Below are 18570 nucleotides of genomic sequence, written 5' to 3'. Positions count from 1 at the left end.
CCATCTGCTGCGACCGGTTGGGGTGAGAGAAGGAAGACAGGATAAAGACATGCTGTGGAAGAGAGACAGAGGTTAATAACAGATATGATTCAATGCAGAGAGGTCTGTTAATACATAGTGAGCGAGAAAGGTGACTGGAAAGGAAAAACTCAATGCATCATGGGAATCCACCCGGCAGCCTACATCTATTACAAATCAAATCAAATCAAATCAAATCAAATCACTTTTATTGTCACATCACATGTGCAGGTACATTGGTACAGCACATGTGAGTGAAATTCTTGTGTGCGAGCTTCACAAGCAACAGAGTTGTGCAAAATACAATAATGTAAACGAGCAAAATACAAGAATGGCTACATCTGAAACTAATAAATATATGTACAATATATAATAGTATATGCATTTCTGGATGTGTATACTAAATATTTTTCTACATGTGTGTGTGTGTGTGTGTGTGTACACATATTTTACAAATTAAATAGAGTAAACAATAAATAAAATATATAAAATAAAATATACAGAGTGAGACATGTGCAAAACAGTGGCGTTACTGTACAGTATGGAGTACATAATGTTAAAGTTCCAGTAGTGAAGCTGAGGTGTCTATGAAGTGTTCAGCAGTCTGATGGCCTGATGGAAAAAGCTGTCTCTCAGTCTGCTGGTTCGGGACCGGATGCTGCAGAACCTCCTTCCTGATGGAAGCAGTCTGAACAGTTTATGGCTGGGGTGACTGGAGTCCTTGATGATCCTCCCCGCTTTCCTCAGGCAGCGCTTCCTGTAGATGTCTTGGAGGGAGGGAAGCTCACCTCCAATTATCCGTTCAGAGCACCGCACTACTCGCTGGAGAGCTTTGCAGTTGTAGGCGGTGCTGTTGCAGCATAACTAAGGGAGGATTCAGGGTCACCTGCTCCACCCCTAACTATATGCTTTAGCAAAAAGGAAAGTTTGAAGCCTAATCTTGAAAGTAGAGATAGTGTCTGTCTCCTGAATCCAAACTGGAAGCTGGTTCCACAGAAGAGGGGCCTGAAAACTGAAGGCTCTGCCTCCCATTCTACTTTTAAATACTCTAGGAACAACAAGTAGGCCTGCAGAGCGAGAGCGAAGTGCTCTAATAGGGTGATATGGTACTACAAGGTCATTGAGATAAGATGGGGCCTGATTATTTAAGACCTTGTATGTGAGGAGCAGGATTTTGAATTCTGGATTTAACAGGAAGCCAAAACAGGAGAAATCTGCTCTCTCTTTCTAGTCCCTGTCAGGACTCTTGCTGCAGCATTTTGGATCAGCTGAAGGCTTTTCAGGGAGTTTTTAGGACTTCCTGATAATAATGAATTACAGTCGTCCAGCCTGGAAGTAATAAATGCATGAACTAGTTTTTCAGCGTCACTCTGAGACAGGATATTTCTAACTTTAGAGATGTTGCGCAAATGGAAGAAAGCAGTCTTACATATTTGTTTAATATGTGCGTTGAAGGACATGTCCTGGTCAAAAATGACTCCAAGGTTCCTCACAGCGTTACTGGAGGCCAAGGTAATGCCATCCAGAGTAAGAATCTGCTTAGATACCATATTTCTAGGCTTTTCAGGGCCGAGTACAATAACCTCAGTTTTATCTGAATTAAGAAGCAGAAAGTTAGCGGCCATCCAGGTCTTTATGTCTTTAAGACATTCCTGCAGTTTAACTCATTGGTGTGTGTTATCTGGCTTCATGGACAGATAGAGCTGGGTGTCATCTGCATAGCAGTGTAAATGTATGCTATGTCTTCTAATGATACTGCCTAAGGGAAGCATGTATAATGTAAACAGAATTGGTCCTAGCACTGAACCCTGTGGAACTCCATAATTAACCTCAGTGTGTGAAGAGGACTCTCCATTTACATGCACAAACTGGAGTCTATTAGATAGATATGATACAAACCACTGCAGTGCAGTACCTGTAATACCTACAGCATGTTCTAATCGCTCTAATAGGATATTATGATCAACAGTATCGAACGCTGCACTGAGGTCTAGCAGGACAAGCACAGAGATGAGTCCACTGTCAGAGGCCATAAGAAGATCATTTGTAACCTTCACTAAAGCTGTTTCTGTGCTGTGATGAGCTCTGAAACCTGACTGAAACTCTTCAAATAAACCTCTGCAGATGATCTGTTAGCTGTTTGACAACTACTCTTTCAAGGATTTTTGATCTGAAAGGAAGGTTGGAGATTGGCCTATAATTAGCTAAGACTGCTGGGTCTAGAGATGCTTTTTGAGTAAAGGTTTAACTACAGCCAGCTTGAAGGCCTGTGGTACATAGCCGATCATTAGAGATAGGTTGATCATATTTAAGATCGAAGCATTAATTAATGGCAGGACTTCTTTGAGCAGTTTTGTAGGAATGGGGTCTAAAAGACACGTTGATGGTTTGGAGGAAGTAATTATTGAAGTTAACTCAGAAAGATCAATTAGAGAAAAAGAGTCTAACTTAACATCGATGGTACTAAGAGTAGCTGTAGATAATATTACATCTGTGGGATGATTATTGGTAATTTTTTCTCTAATGATAAAAATTTTATTTGTGAAGAAGTTCATGAAGTCATTACTAGTTAACGTTAAAGGGATGGTTGGCTCAACAGAGCTCTGACTGTTTGTCAGCCTGGCTACAGAGCTGAAGAGAAACCTGGGGTTGTTCTTATTTTCTTCAATCAGTGATGAATAGTAAGATGTTCTGGCTTTGTGGAGGGCTTTCTTATAAAGCAGCAAACTATTTCGCCAGGCTAAATGATGATCCTCTAAATTTGTGACACGCCATTTCCTCTCCAGATTACGAGTCATCTGCTTTAGGCTACGTGTTTGAGAATTATACCACGGAGTCAGGTACTTCTGATTAGAGACCTTAGTTTTCACTGGAGCTACAGTATCCAGAGTCGTACGTAGTGAGGAGGTGAAATTATTAACAAGATAATCGACCTCTGTTGGGGTAGCGTTCAGATAGCTGCTCTGCTCTGTGTTGGTACAGGGCATTGAAGATGATAACAGTGGGTGGATTATATTCTTAAACTTAGTTACAGCGCTTTCAGAAAGACATCTACTTTGATAAAGTCTACTCTTCACCGCTGTGTAATCAATTATTGTAAATGTAAATGTTATCAGGATATGATCAGACAGCAGAGGGTTTTCAGGAAACACTGTTAAATGTTCAGTTTCTATGCCATATGTTAAAACAAGATCTAGAGTGTGATTAAAGTGGTGGGTGGGTTCTTTTACATTTTGAGAGAAGCCAATTGAGTCTAATAACAGACTAAATGCCATGTTGAGGCTGTCATTTTTAGCATCTACATGGATGTTAAAATCACCCACAATAATTATTTTATCTGAGCTCAGAACTAAATTAGATATAAAGTCTGAGAAATCAGACAGAAACTCTGTGTAAGGCCCAGGTGGACGATAGATGATAACAAGTAAGACTGGTTTCTGAGTTTCACAGCTGGGGTGGACGAGGCTAAGCATCAGGCTTTCAAATGAATTAAAAGTCTGTCTTGGTCTTTCATTAATTAATAGGCTGGTGTGAGAAATTGCTGCCACACCTCCCCCTCGGCCTGTGCTTCGAGATTTCTGGTAGTTAGAATGACTCGGGGGTGTTGATTCATTTAAACTAACATAATCATCCTGCTGCAACCAGGTTTCTGTAAGGCAGAGTAAATCAATTTGTTGATCAATTATTAAGTCATGTACTAACAGAGACTTGGAGGAGAGAGACCTAATATTTAATAATCCAGATTTCACTGTTTTACTCTTTGGTTCAGATGTGGATACTGTATTGTTCTTTCTTTGTAATTGTTTATGTTTAAGTCGTTTGTTGCTGGTTTTTAGTTTGTTTTTGGTCTTTTTGGAAGCTGACACAGTCTCTATGGAGATGGGTTTTGAAGTATATTGAAATCCAATTTTAATAGTTACTGGGACATAAAAACTGCATATCTAAAGTCATCATCCATTTTCATTACTGCTTATCCAATTCAGCGTTATGTAGTAGCTGGAGCCCTTACCTGATGTGATTGAACAATAGGCAGAGTACATCCTGGGCAGGTCGGCAGTCTATCGCAGGGCTAAACAGAGCCAGACAACCATTCCCTCCAACAGTCACACATATTGTCTCAAATTAGCCTAATATGTGTGGTGTATTCATAATTGTCTCTGGTACATTTGTTGTATGGGCAGTATGTGTTCATTGTTTGGTGTAATTACGTGTTACACACTGGCAATGCATGCCGGGAGATGGTAATACAGGAAGTAAAAGAGATGGTCTTACCGCACACAGTGGTCCCGCGTACTTATTCAGATTCAGAGTAAGAATCACACATATGTATGATTTTTGGACTGTGGGAAGAGGCAGGAGCACACAGAACGGGGACAACATGAAAACGCCACACAGTACAGCCAGCGGGCTTGACCCACCAACAGTCTTGCTGTGACGGTTACAGTGCTAGCCACTGCACCACCATGCCACCCTGAAAGCTCAGGATTCTTGCAGGAATGCAGTCTGTTTCTCTGAGTGAAAAGGCTTATCTATACTACATACAGTATGTACTTATGTAATACAAGTTCTTTAGTGACTGCTGCAGCTGCGTGAGAGTCCCTCTATCTCACTGTGTGGTAAAATATAAAAACCGTCTGTCTTTTATAATGTAAATCAAAACTTCCAGAGTCCAACCTAATGATCTGACCTAACATGACATTGTTATGAGGACGACACTACTCTGAAGCACGGTGCGAACAGGTGTCAGCTGATCAAGCAATTCTAACTGTACTCAAGTCGAAGCATCCAAATTATATTACAAGGTGACCCTGATGTACAGCAGAGGAAAGCTTGTGTTTATTAACGGTACTTTGATTTTCGCCAGTTTCCTCCACCGGTAATGATTCTTGGCTTCCACCTGATTCAGTACAGATGGTAAAACATGTGGGTATGGGCTGAAAGCTTACAAGTGTATCGTTACTGATGTCCTCATTAACTGAGACAGTTCTTTTGGTATTTGTTCCCCAATTTGTTGTTAGTGTCACAGTTTGGCTCTGTGGCAGGCAAGATGTAGGACCCAAACGCAGGAAACACAACATGGGAGGTTAACTGAAAATGGCAGCTTTATTGCTGATATGTTTAATATGCTGCTGAGAATATAGCCCAGAAGAAGCGTATAGTATACCTTTTATTTTGGAAAGAGCCATTTCTCTGTAATAAACTCTCTTTTCTAAAGATGAGTGATTTCTCAGTCAGATAGATTTATTATTTTATCCCTTTGTTGTTTCAGCAACATTAAATTTAAAAGCTGTACGTTTGAGTTAAAATATATATTTATAATCTTAATAAACAACAAATTAAAAAAGCATGAACATTTTTTGTATCGAAAAAAATATCGAACCGTGACACCAAAGTATCAAACCGAACCGTGAATTTTGTGTATTGTTGCACCCCTAATCTATCTATCTATCTATCTATCTATCTATCTATCTATCTATCTATCTATCTATCTATCTATCTTTACAGTGCAGTAGACTAAGCGTGATATTTGCATTTTGCTGATATCAGGAAACACTTTCCCATTGCTCTTTTCAAGCCTTGAAACTAGGAACCGGATGCAACATGAAGCTCATTTGGTAAATCAGGGTTCCCACTAATTTACCAAAAGACAGAAAGGAACATATGTTTTACTATAGGAACAACAATTTACTAGGCAACAGCATACAGTGTCCAGCAGTGAAGAGCTCAGTGCTCTTGGCTTCAAAAAGGTAAGACTTCATCTTTTCTAACCTATAAATGACCTATAACGATGGCATCTTCCAGCCTGCTGATGCTTCTGTAATTTAGCTTTAAATGTTTTGATGCATGCTCAATCATCCAGCTAAGTAAATCTCCAAAAGTTGATTCTGTTCAACGCTAGGTCCAGATGAACAGAATCAACTTTTGGAGATAGCTTTAAATGTGTTGAAAAAACTGCACGTCCTGATGAATATTTATGCCACCAGTTGGTACCATGTGTGCATCTGTTGTTGTCAAAGCATGTGTTTGTACATGTAGAACAAAATCAGCCACCAGGCTTAGCAAAAACTAGAATGTGATGGAATGACGCGTTCTTGCTTTCTGTTACTTTTGTCATTAAACGCTGTCCCTGCTGAGTCAGCATGCTTCTTTGCTTGAGTCCAGAGTGAAGTGAACGCTTCTGTCTGATCGCTTTTATTCGAGACATTTTCAGTTCACTGCTTCTGAACGGTTTTGTTTGAGCTCCCAACAGAAGGACAAACACTGATATCTGAAAAACTACTTTTGCTCAAATAAAATACTTCGAGGAGATAGGAGGCTGAGGTACATAGTCGCCTCCTAGTGCCCTTCGAAGTTTCCTACATTTCCTCCCAGAAACCTCCTGATAGTACAAACAAGAACTCAGTGCGCAGCTGCCCACCCAACATGGTTTGATGCATGGAGATCGGATACATCAGCATCCGCAGGAACTAAAGTAGAAACCCGGGAATACTTCTCCGGTCGGCCGTTAGCACTAGCCCCGTGTCTTGCCTTCACACCGTGCGGGTGCTCGAGTGAGTATGGGGCTGGGAGAGAAACACAGAGCAGCCGCTGTTGTTTAGCCAGCTGTTTTGGTCAGCGAGGTTAGCTGGCTAGCAGCGTCAGTCAGCTAACGCGAACTTAACTCGCCTGCCGAGGGGCAAGCACCCGCGCTGCGCTGTGTTTGTTTCGGGGGAGGCTGTGTGGGGTTCGTAGCTCTCGGGTGACGACAGAGCCGGTCTCCAAGCGAGCTGTTCACGCTTTGGGCTTCATTGTGGTTAACGCTAGCTCGCGGGGTCAGCTGTGATGAGGCCGAGGCTGATAACGTCACATTTGGCTGTTAATGTGCACGCGGACAGGTCCGCCCGCCCCTTTAAATTTGAAACGGGGTGTTAGTTTCAGCTGTTGGGGAAGAAGCAGGAGTGAAACGTGTTCAAGGTGTTTGTGTACCTGGTTGTTATTAGTGTGCTGGTCTGCAAAGCCGAGCTGTACAAGCACAGGTGTATTTTCCATTTCACGGAGGACCGTGGACACGGTCACCGTGTTTGCTGTGTTGTTCCAGGAGCTGTGCTGGCAGACTGAAACTGATGATGCTTTATTTATTTGAACACCTCCTCAACAGAGTAGGAACTGTGCTTTTCCTGCATTTATAGACTGTTTATGCCTACCTGCCACTTCATTAGGTACATCTGTTCAAAAGCATATTAAGGCAAATATGTCATCCAATCACATGAGACCAGGTCATTGCATTTAGGGATGTAGGCATGATCAACACGACCTGCTGAAGTTCAGACTGATTATCAAAGTGTGGAGGAAGAGTGATTTAAGTGGCTTTGTTTGTTTGTGTCACGTGGGCTGCTGGGAACAGTTTGGACCAGTCCAGCATCGTTTTGAAACCACAGCCTGCCCGAGTTTGTCCATCAAGTGAGACCTGACGTTGTTTCCGGAACATCATAATTATTGTTGGTCCAGATTCAACATTGCAAGTGACCAATCACATTATAGTGATGTCATGACCTGGATGACTGAGAACCTTCACAGACATAGTGATGTCATAGTTTTGCTAGGCTAGGTGGAAACACCATCACACCAAAACCTAACCTTAGCCCCTGTGACATAACAACGTGACTGATCACTTGCAACTCTGAACCTGGGCCAGCCCTGACTATGTTGCTCCTGGAGCAATCCCAGCATGGGGATATCGGTCACACCTCCATCCCTTTATGAGCACAATATGCCCATCTTTCAGTAGCTGCCTGCAGCACGATAATGTTTCATGTCACAAACCATCTCACACTTCACTGTACTCCAATTCCACAGTCACCAGATCTCAATCCAATAGAGCACCTTTAGAACTTTGGTGGAAAACGAGATTCTCGTCACATATGTGCAGCTGACAGATCTGCTGCAATCCGTGTGATGCTGTTGTGTCAGTGTGGACCAGAACCTGTGATGCTGACTCTTTGCTGCAATGAATTAAGCTTAAAGGCAGTCCAACTTGGTACTAGCGGTGTGTAATTCATGAAGTGGCCAGTAAGTATGCAGTGTATGGCTGGGAAATGAAGTGCATTTTCTGTCATTGCACCTGCTTTAAGCTCCTCTGGTTTAAACATTTGATGAAAGATGGAGACACAGATCCTTTGGGAGGTTACGTCAGTACAGCCATGTGGTGTAAAAAAGTCTTCAAATCAAATACGTGGCGCAGCTCTGCCTGAGCCATCTGAAAAAAGTAATTTTAGCTCCTTTTGATTGGAGCCAGCTTTATGATGCTGAGCTGCAAACAAAAGGTTTGAACAGCAGCTGCCTTATGCCTGTGTGAGTGACCATAGTAGGGATATCTGCTCCCACTGACATCACACAGAGATAAGAGTAGAAACAACAGTCTGAAAGTGAGCATAAATTTAGCACAAAATCTGAGCGCATCATTTGAAATTTTGAAGATTCTTAATTTGACCAACCACGAGAAACATGAAAAGAAAAATATGGAAAAATGTAATAAGTAGAGATGGACCGATCCGATATTACGCATCGGTATCGGGCCGATACTGACCTAAATTACTGGATCGGATATCGGAGAAAAATAAAAAATGTAATCGATCCATTAAATATCAAACAAGCACCTCACAAAACTTGCGACATGGCGTAACTCGCCTCATAACCGTAGCACGTCGCAGCAGTGTGCTCACGTGATAGAGCGGCTGTGGCGTACGAGACCTGTCGGTGGTCTGGTTGAGCATTTGGAGCTTCGCTACCAAACCGGCATTTCATCTCCGAGGAAGTTATCCCAGAGAGAAGAAAGCAAGTGTGTAGGTTCATCTCTGAATGTTTGTAAAGCATTCGCATGTTAAGCTTAACAAGCGATATATGGAGCGACTGCCTCTCCCTCTCCTGCTGCTACTTCAATCATGAAACTGCTTAATGATCAGCTGATCGGCTTTTCTGTCGCGAGTCCGTCTCTCTTGTTTGTTTTTGGCCCACTTTGCACCAGAAGGAGGAAACCAGCAGCTGAACAACAGCAGCACGTTTAAGCTTGATCAGCTGTTGTTAGAATGTATTTAATATTACTTTCTACACCAGGATCTTTTTCTACGTAGCTGACGCTGGTAACTGTGCAGGGGCGGATCTAGCAAAGTTTAACCAGGGGGGCCGATAGGGCATTAACAGGGAAAAGGGGGCACAAAGACATACTTTTCTTTCTTATTCTCATTTAAAATGTCGAGCTTTTAATAAATAATTATCTGACACCCAAAGTTTTAATTTGATGTAAAATGAATAGAAGTCAATTACTGTATATAGTAACTATTAAGTCTAATATATATACCCTAGTAAGCTATAGTACTTTTTCCTTTGGGAAGGTACCATCTGTGCAGTCTGCAATTTTGTTGAAGAAAGATGTTGAATGTATTTAATATTTCTTGAAAAATAATTGATTTCTGTGCATTTTTTTTTTTTCACACTGCATCAAATTAAGGTTGATTACGTCGATTAAGCATCATGAGGTGGAGCGTGAGGGGTGGTTCCCTATTTTTTATTTATTTATTTTTGTTGTTGCTGGGAGTTGGAACCCTATTAGTTAGGTTGCTTAATATTTACACTAAGTACTCTTTAAAATACCAGAATAGGGAGGATGGTGTAGGTTTAAGTTTATTAGATTGATCAGTATTGCTGAACTATGAAATATTTTTTTTTGCATATAGGTATAACAGAATAGCTTTAGTGTAGTTGTTGTTTTAAACTTGAGTATGAACTTATACAAAATGCAGCAAGATATTTAAAAAACAGTTTTGTTGATTAAAAAACACTATATCGGATTCATATCGGTATCGGCAGATATCCAAATTTATGATATCGGTATCGGACATAAAAAAGTGGTATCGTGCCATCTCTAGTAATAAGTAGACTTTTGAGTGAAATCCATGTTACTGTCTACCTCAGCTTGTTATTTTCCTTTATCTGTATAATGCTGCAAATATGAAAAATAGGGAAATATTAATGAGAAAATGTACAACTTAAAGATTAAGTTTGTAAAGTCTCAGAGATTGTGGCTAATTTATTAATTAATCAAATACACTCATTTAAAAGGAAGAAATGTATAAACTCCTTGAACCTGAATGAAAACAGTACATTTTGTGCCACCTTGAAAAGCTCCCCCTCACCTTTCTAAACCAACCTGGCACATAGCTATGGGGCTTTGAAAATGCCTGAATTTTGAGATGAGCCTGTCATGAATGTTAATTTCAAGTAGGAAAGAGCATCTACATAACAATGACAGTGTGTCAGTGTTATGTAGATAAATATGATGTGTACGTTGAGTTTTAATGTGCGGCTTACCCAGTAAGTCCTCGTTCGTCTAGGCTTAGTGGCAGAAAACAGAAATATTTGAGATGATAAGCTATCCCCCCTTTCCCCTTTTTTATTTATGAAAGCAGGTTTTCAATGCCGTGTGTGTAAATGCACTGGTTGGCCAGCTCTCTATCAACAGTTTGCAGTGAAAGTGTTTTTCGTACGAGCATTAGTGAGCTAATCCTTGTTTTATAGCTTCTCAACGTCATATGAACGTGACCAAGAGCTCTTGAGCCAAATACTTTTTACAAACACAAGAGGGAAGTGAGTCAAAGATCTTTTGTGTTCGGTTAGGAACCATTGCTCGATCTAAATAGGCATACAGAGACAGCAGCTGACAGTGTAACATGGGGGTAGACGGGTCAGAGAGAAGCTCAAAGCCCTGGTTACACAGGAACAATGGCTGAATAGTCACTCCTGTTAAACTCCTGTGAAGTCTGCTTGAATTCCATTGCCCGTGGCACAGTCCACATCCACAGACAGGAACAATCGAAGGAAAAATCAGCAGGTATGCCGACGTCTGCACGGATTGTCTGACGAGGGCACAGAAAGTAAAAGAGTTCATCCATCCTCTTATCCGATTCAGGGTGGCCGGGGTCTGGATGATATCCCAGCTATCATAGGCTGAGGATGAATCTTTGGACTGTGGCAGGAAGCCAGATCTCCAGGACCTTCTTGCTGTGAGGCAGCCGTGTTAACCACTGTTCCACCCACTGAAAGAGCTCATGTCAGCCAACATTATGACAAATGTCCTCGCTGGTGGATAATTGGATTGGCAGTCATGTGCACAGCTAGTATGAAGGTTATGAGAGCTGTCTTTGAAAATGGACACTAGTGATGTGGACTCTTGTTATCTCAGATCAGACAAGTGGAATATTTCATTTATTTTGTGATGTTTGTGCACCAACACAGCAGTCATATGTGATTCAGTGGGTTTAAGTAATGCATTAAGAGTTTAGCAGTTGCAGCCTTGTATAATGCATGTTTGCCTTGAGAAACGCTTGGCTTGCCTTTGCAGGATGCTTTGGCCCATTTGCTCTTTACAGCCCTGTTCAGTCAGTTTTGCAGCATTTTTGCAGACAGTGGATGAACTAATTGGCTATTACCGAGGCCCAGCTTGTAGATTATTATTAATCTACAATAACTTATTTGAACTGTGAGTCGTGCAAAGTTACTCTACGGGAATGTGGTTTCTTTGAAGTAAAGAGTTGTGGATGCTCTGTACTCTTCTTTTAATCAGGTTGTCATTGTTTCTCTCCGTTAGGTGAGCTCGTCTCTTTGTGATCAGGAAAGCAAAGGAAACACACAGAGTGCTCATCCTGAGAGGTTACAGTAAGTACCTACACATACCACTGAACAGTCTAATATTCAAAGAACACACACACGGGCTCTAATTTTAAGGATTCACACATCACGTGACTAACTTGCCTGTATTTGAATTGTCGTCTTGCACGGTGGAGAAAATGCCACTAGGGGTCACTCTTCAGCTTGTTATTCCTCTGTAAGGTTTGTGTGTGATGTCCTGCTGAGATTGAAGGCTGTAAACAACACTTTCTTTGGTTTTGTGTTTGTTGTGTTTCTGTGACGCTTACAGAAGATATCTGGATTTGAAGTGGGCGGAGCTTATGGATCAGTTCTGTTGGATTTTACAGCTTTCTCTTCTTTTTGCCATTTAAAAAGTCACAGAAGAGTTTTCCAAGTTTTTCCTGCTCCAAAATCTTGCTTCTAGGTGAACACTCTTATCCTTTCTTTCTGAGCGTTTTCCACTTTCCTCCTTCCCTGTCAGCCATCAGCATCTCCGTCTGCTTCTTATATCCCCCCGTCTTTCCTTAATGTCTCTGAATCCCTCCATCCTGGCCTCCCACCCTTAAGAGCAACTGGTCAGGACAGCTGGCTGTAACAGCTGCTCGCTATCTCACTTTTTCCCCGTAGCTTTTCTGTGCCAACCTTTATGTCTTTGTGCTATCTTTGTGTCACCGTATCAGCATATTATTTTTTGTCCATGTTGGAAACATTTGCCTCTGTTGTCTCGTGTGGTCTTGATCTTTATGTGGCAATCAATAGACTACTTCCTCTTTTGTCTTTTGCCAGTATCAGTTAACAGAATAGCCGTGTTCTGCGTCAGCATATGTAATGTTATCAGTGTTCCTTTGTTTTCCTTTTCTCTGTTCACTGCCCTTACCTTCTGCACACAACGCCGGCGTTCATCTTCATTGCCTCAGAATGAATCCCATGTGTCATCTCACAGGCTGGACTGAATTATCTTTTGTCCGTCTGCTGATGATGTGCTGGAATTTTTCCAGGCATTTAGTTAAGGGGAGAAATGGGAAAGAGAGGTAATGCACAAACAGGCGAAAGAATAAATGGTAGAGCTGCATTAATCCATAGATGGGGGGGAAAAAATGTAATCCCAAGTAAGAAGACTGTCTTTACAAAGAGCACTGAAGCCTTTGTGTTCCTTGTAAACTGCTTTATTTCCTTTAGAGCAGGCGTGGGCAATTCATTTCCCCAAGGGCCGCACGAGAAACTAGGACTGATGTAGAGGGACGCTCCGATAATCTGATCTTGGACAAAAACCCCTGAAATGAGACGCATTTTAATCAGCTGCTAAATTACATTTGTGTAAACTGGCTGTCCTGTCAGCCTGTGGCAGCAGGAACAGGCTTCAGCACAACACGACCCCCGAATGTTATAAGCAGAAAAAGGACGGCGTGCACGGACGGCCACCGCTATAGCTAACCCTGTGCATGTCTGTGTAGAGGGAAACATGGATACGAGATGGATAAGGGAAGACAGGTGGTTGGAGGTGGGTTCATCTCTGTATCATGACATTATACAGATAATGTGGCCGAGGTTAAACCTGCTCGGCCTTGCCTTTTACTTGCCTTGGACTGAAGCTGCAGCTGATTGAGCCGTCAAATGTGCTGATGACAAACGCGTGACCTTTAGCGTCGTTGCTGATGTGCAGTTGTTGGCATTGTAATTTATCTTGCCTTGCTGTGGGCCGTATCCTCTGCTTTTCCTCCTTGGCGTGGCACAGGGGTTAATCGGGCTGGGAGCCGGATGCCACCGAAGGCATGACTGCACACTTGCTGCCAATAATTCAAAAGCAAGGCGCTGGCTTCTTTGATGTTGAGCTGAATGATGGAGACGCTAGTGGATCTCAAGGAACCATGTGGCACCAGCGTGCCTGATCTCTCATCTGGCCTTGTAGAGACTTCAGATTACTGCACAGTGTGGATTTGTGTGTCCTGGTGCTGACAGGCAGGCTGGTTTGATCCACTGAAGATGTCCAACAGACAGAGTGGTTGTTCTGTTTCTCAGGAGGAAAAGCCTTCTGCTATCTTGGCTGTCAAAGACATGGATCTGGATTTATCTCAGATCAGTATTTTGCTTTCACTGAGGATGAAATCCAAGCCAAAGATCAGACGGACGGTTCTGCACGATTCACTAGTGGGCTTTGTTTTGGCTACACAGGGGCAGCATGAACTATATTTGAGGACGTTCCTGGAAAACCAGCAACAAAGCCTTAAATACTTAAACTGTGGACCCATTCTAAACCCCACCCACCCAAAAAATAACCTCCAACACCCCCCACTGCAAAGTTCTGCATTACTGGAAACGGGAACGTTTCTGTCATTTAATTGTTTAACCTCTGATGCACGCTTTCACGTTTCCCAAAGCCATCCAGTGGGCGGCATTGTCTTTGGTCCCTGGGCCTTATGTTTGACACCCTTGATTCTGTGTCATGTTAGTAGGCATTACATCGTTGGTCCAATATTCACGCTGTTTTGGTCTCTAACAACAGTGAAATATCTAAACTGTGTTCAGGAGGTTGGTTTGGTCTGCTTGGTGCTAAGCAGCCACATCTTGCATGTGAACAGGTGTACCTAACAAAATGACCTGTGAGTGTGTACGATGCACACATTATAGTGCTGTAAAGGTTCAGCTACAAATTCTTCTTAGGTTAAACACTAAAGTCACCTTCGTACACGCTAATGCTGACACGCTGTAATACTTTATTACCTTTGAATTTTTATGTCAACACAATTTTACGAAATCTGAAACCTGCAAACGATTTATCGTTTACATCGATCTTATAATGTCTGCTGCAGTAAAATTGGATTTCACAAGACATGAGATGTCGGCATGAAATTTAAACAGACTGCATCTGTTCTGTTTAAATTCTGTCCTCTGGTTAAACCGAGGACGGACGTGCCCGAGCTTTTAATGGAGATGCCAAAAGCAGTGAATGATGAAAGCTGTTGCGACGTCCGTGTTTTCAAAGGGTTCGTCACCTTGTGTCGTTTGTCTTGAGACGCAGAAGATGGAGAGTGCTGTAGGAAAACGTCTGTGTGGCGTCTGATCGGGTGATTTTGTTTTGTCTCGTACTGTCTGGATAAATGACTTTTTCTTTAAACAGCACCCGTCTGATGGCTGCTGCTGCAATGATCTGCCCGCTTCCTCCATGCTCGCTCACGCATTCTTTGTTATTCAGTAATTCAGCGTGCAGGCTGCAGCTGCCTAACCATCCGCTTTCATCTCCTCAGGACATGAATGACTCGGGTTAGGGTTGGAATCTACTTGTACGGGATATTTTAATTTGCACATCATAAAAAAGTGGAAATCCAGAAGGATTGGTGTAGGTCTATTTCTTCCCCCTCTCTGGTTGGCTGGGCTGGATAAGATGGCACATTGCTACAGCTATAACATAGCGCCGTTTTTCCTGCCTCAGAACGGGCCTTTGTAATTCTATTGGTCCACATGAAGTTAAGGTTAAAGTCTGCGCAGTTTCCTGTTGTTTCTGCTCATTTGATAACGTGTATTTTAATGCTTGAGTGAATGACAGCCCACTTTTAGAAGTTAGTTAATATTCATTTAGCAGCAGTGAATGAAAGTTTTCTTTTTCCTGTTAGGGTTACTCGCGCCTCAGCAGATGCTATCACTGCCTCTCCCACCATCCATCACGTCAGCTCCTGTCTGCGTGTCTTTATGGAGCTCGTAATTGAAAGCAGGCTGCCTGATGGTCCCTTTTCTTTCTCGTTCCCGGGCTTTAGATTAAAGCGATCGATAGCGCCTAGTGCGCCTCGAAAAGCATATGTGAAATATTACAGGCTCTGGCCACTGCACTCAGCTTTAAGCTATTTGACCCGGAGAAAGCCCTGTGTGGAAAGAAGCGCTCTTCAAAAAGAGAAAAGAGTCTTGTCTCAGTCTTGTGCATCAGCCCAGAGCATCGCCGTATCACTGCCAGCAGCACAGCTGTCACTGTTTTTATATTTGACATACTGACGGATGGCGACAGGAACAGGTGCTGCACATTTGCGCCACTACTTTATTTGACCCGTTTAAGTGCAGGAAAAAAAGTCTGACTGCAGTGGACAGAGTGCATCACTGCAGTGGACGGCAGTCTGTCTTCTTCTTTTTAAACTGAGGTTTGCTACAAACAGGAAGGGGCACCGACAAGACGGATGAAGTCATGTGGTTCACGTGGAGTGAGCCCCCTCCCCATACACAGATCACATGGGAATGTCTTTGAGCATCAGCCTTTTCCATCCTGCTCACATTCGTCAGTAAGGTCTGTGTTGAGTTTTCAGGAATATCAACCCCACATGGACATTTGTACAGTATATTGTAGCACTACTCCATAGTCACATGGGCTCACATGGGCAAGTACCTCTAAATAATTCAATAAAGTTTTATTTATACAGCGCCAAATCACAATAAGGTAAGGTAGACCCTACAATATTACATACAGAGAAAAGATTACAACATTTGTTCAAGAACAAAAGTATCTTCTTGAAAATGGGTCACTTTTCCCTGAGCTCTTTCAGCTCTTCGTCATGTCGTTTTAAGCAGTTAGCTGGCAGAGAAGAGAGAGTTCTCTTCCAAGATGTATATCACGTTTAAACTGGTGAAATCTGAAGCCATGTTTGAACATGACTAGCTCAAAGCCCATTAAAGATAAAAGCCTGAGGTTCTCACTGGCCGTTCTTACTATCATCATGGATTAGGATCTGGGATTTGGGACAGATGCATTAAAAATGTCTGATAATTGGCCAGTTAAAATATAGAGGAAAAAAAGCCCCATATTTGAGCACACATTAATAAAAGAATTTTTTTTTTCAAAAGACAGCTTGTGGTCATTTCTCAATGTTGTGTACTTATATTTAACAATCCTGTGAAATAAAGCATGTTGGATTCTTTGTAACATGAAATTTGTGCTCACAAAAAGTGTAGTGCAAAAACAGAAACATTAGTATTCACTCATCCACATAGAACAAAATTCTAGTGTTTTCAAGTGGTGATAACTCAGAGAGGTTCTCTGACATGGTCCAGAGATTGTTGTCATAATTTTAGCTTTTATGTCAAATATTTTTAAGATGTTTTAGTGTTTTTTTTTTTTTGTTATTTTTTTTAAGTTTTATCCAGTTTAGAACTTTTTTGTTTTTGCACGTTGAAATCTGAGTGTCTCATTATGCAAGGTCGGCCATTTATATGGATACCCCGTAATAACATGGGAATGGTTGGTGATATTAAAGTCCTGTTTGTGGCACATTAGTATATGTGAGGGGGCAAACTCCTCCAGATGGGCGGTGACCATGGTGGCCATTTAGAAGTCGGCCATCTTGGATACAACTTTTGTTTTTCAATAGGAAGAGGGCCATGTGACACATCAAACTTATTGGTAATGTCACAAGAAAAACAATGGTGTGCTTGGTTTCAACGTAAATTTATTCTGTCACGAGTTATTTACAAGTTTCTCTTTGTTCACAGCCATTGATATGTCGAAGAGGTTAACATGTGAGGAGCGAAATTGTGTTGATATCTGGTGAACGCAGTAACCGGGTCATTGCAGCAGATTTCAATGCAAGACACCCTACGAGACCACCCATCTCCCATGCTACAGTTAGCAAACTGCTTGCTAAGTTTGGTGAAACTGGTTCAGTGTTGGATTTGCCAAAATGTGGACGCAAGAAAACTGTCAGTAATGAAGAAACATCAGTGGCTGTCCTAGCTTCATTCAGCAAGAGCCCACAGCGTAGCACTCGCCGCATGTCACTGGAGAGTGGCATTAGTTCAACATCCCTTCGGCGGATATTAGCTACTCACAAATGGCACCCTTACAAACTCCAGCTACTGCAGCATCTCAACAAGGATAAAGTTACGTTGAAACCAAGCACACCATTGTTGTTCTTGTGACATTACCAATAAGTTTGATGTGTCACATGGCCCTCTTCCTATTGAAAAACAAAAGTTGTATCCAAGATGGCCAACTTCTAAATGGCCACCATGGTCACCACCCATCTTGAGGAGTTTGCCCCCTCACATATTACTAATGTGCCACAAACAGGACTTTAATGTCACCAACCATTTAGGGCTGGGCGATATGGCCTAAAATTCATATCGCGATATAATTTGAAGCATGTGCGGTAACGATATATATCACGATATATTCTTTTCTTCTGTATAACGTATTTTCCACACTTAAAATCCTTTAATATTCTCAAAAATCGAGAGTGGGCCTTATGTATGAATTCTGGTCGTGCTTACTGACCTCGAACCAATTTGGGCAGAAATCTGTTAAAAATGTTTTAGTACAGCTTTGTAAGCGGCACTGTTTGATGGATTGTCAGAGCATTACGGCTGCCGTAGGGAGGAGCTTCGCGGAGTAATCTGGGTCCAAAACTCCGTCTCTTCAGGTCCCAAAGTCAAACGAACACTGAGAGTTAAAAACGGTCTAAATTCTTTAATCTTTAATTAAATAATCAGCGTTGCTGCTTTATCTTGTGTAACAATTAAGTTTAACATCCAGGCATCCATGAAAACAGAAGTTATTAAATTTAACAGAGTTAGAAGTTAGCAGGAAGTTAGCTCGCTAGTTTCCACCTAAACATTTCATACCATGTTCTGACTGAGAGATTTCTGAAACTAATTCAAACGTACAGCTCTGCTGTCACTTCCGACATAAATAAAGACAGAAAACTAAACAGCAGTGGCGTTTGCAGGGTTACTGAAGTTGGACTACCTGGTATATAATGATGTGCTACGTGATTGCTAGCAACACAGCTATGTTAGCATAACATTAGCACAGTGAAGCTGGAGGATGAACGTCAACTTTTTTTTCCACTTGATAAAAGTTAACGTGAGGGATTCTGGTGGTCAGGGACAAATGCAATCGCATAGCAGGATGCT

General features: G+C 41.9%; 1 protein-coding gene across 4 annotated transcripts in view; it reads left to right on the top strand.

Moving 5' to 3' along the window:
• Positions 1-6433: 6433 nt before the first annotated feature.
• disp1 (dispatched homolog 1 (Drosophila)) overlaps positions 6434-18570 on the top strand; it is a 118501-nt gene continuing 106364 nt past the window's right edge. For 3 of the 4 annotated variants that reach the window (XM_085246323.1, XM_085246327.1, XM_085246322.1), the window contains exons 1-2: positions 6434-6569; positions 11642-11709. The gene's annotated coding sequence lies outside the window, so the exon portion shown is untranslated. The remainder of the gene's footprint in view (positions 6570-11641; positions 11710-18570) is intronic. The other variant, XM_085246325.1, reaches the window with a different exon arrangement.

Source organism: Mchenga conophoros, linkage group LG15, assembly GCF_057382185.1.
Source record: "Mchenga conophoros isolate Kocher_MC1m ecotype Shallow Benthic linkage group LG15, M_conophoros_male_GT1.1, whole genome shotgun sequence".
Taxonomy (NCBI): Eukaryota; Metazoa; Chordata; class Actinopteri; order Cichliformes; family Cichlidae; genus Mchenga; species Mchenga conophoros.
This window is presented reverse-complemented; position numbering and strand designations above follow the sequence as displayed.